This window comes from Trichechus manatus, unplaced genomic scaffold, assembly GCF_000243295.1.
Source record: "Trichechus manatus latirostris isolate Lorelei unplaced genomic scaffold, TriManLat1.0 scaffold00081, whole genome shotgun sequence".
NCBI lineage: Eukaryota > Metazoa > Chordata > Mammalia > Sirenia > Trichechidae > Trichechus > Trichechus manatus.
Window position 1 is genome coordinate 2,451,090 of NW_004444017.1, and position 837 is coordinate 2,451,926.

Here is an 837-nt window from a genome sequence, read left to right on the forward strand (position 1 = left end):
ACAGAGAATCAGAAAAGTTAATCGGTAAATGACAACAACATCAGAACAATAGAAGAGGGAATAAACAGTGTAGGTATAGAACCTTCTAATGGAGAGGAAGTCAAGGTGATACCAAGTAATAATAGGCTGCTTCAAACTTAGGAAGATAAGGATAAATTTCAAGGTAACCACAAAGAAAGTTAACATAAAGTCTCAGTAAAAACAAAAGAAATGAAAAAAAAATCCACAAACAAAAGGAATTCAGCACAGGAGAGTAAGAGGAACAAAGAAAATGTAAGCACCACAAAAAAAAGCACTACAAAATGACAGCAATAAACTCACACCTATCAATAATTACACTGAATGTAAATGGCCTCAATGCATCCATAAAGAGAGGAGAGTGACAGAATGGATTAAAAAACAGGATCCATCAATATGCTGTCTACAAGAGACATGCCTTAGAAACAAAGACGTGAATTTAATAAAAAACAAAGGATGGGAAAAATATATCAAGCAAAAAGAGCAGGAGTGGCAATACTAATCTCAGTGAAAATAGACTTTAAAACAAAATCAACCATAAAAGACAAAGAAGGACACTATATAATGACTAAGGGGACAATCCATCATGAAGACATAACCATAATAAACATCTATGCACCCAATGACAGAGCTCCAAAATACATAAAACAAACTCTAACAGCATTGAAAAGACCAAATTGACAGTTCCACAATAATAGCAGGAAACTTCAACACACCACTCTCGGTAAAGGACAGAACATCTAAAAAGAAACTCAACAAAGATACAGAAGACCTAAAGGGCACAATCAGCCAACTTGACCTCATAGACATATATAGAAC